Genomic DNA, 238 nt, shown 5'->3' with positions numbered 1-238 from the left:
TGCTTTCTAGGCGACGGGCCTAGCCAACACTGAGATTACAGTGCAAGGCAATACAGGTACCCCGCAGGACACCCGCGGAGATGCAGCGGTTAGCCAACCCAGGAACCCCTCGAATTGAGCTTCCCACAATTTTGGAACGACACGCTCGTTCCTTTTTACCACGGAAGGTGCGTCTGCCTTCAGTCACTCTTCTTTTGTCCCCAGTGTTTGGCGGGGACTACGAGCGCGACATGTGCGC

This window comes from Eimeria mitis, genomic scaffold, assembly GCF_000499745.2.
Source record: "Eimeria mitis Houghton genomic scaffold, Emh_scaff1648, whole genome shotgun sequence".
NCBI classification, from domain to species: domain Eukaryota; phylum Apicomplexa; class Conoidasida; order Eucoccidiorida; family Eimeriidae; genus Eimeria; species Eimeria mitis.
This window is presented reverse-complemented; position numbering follows the sequence as displayed.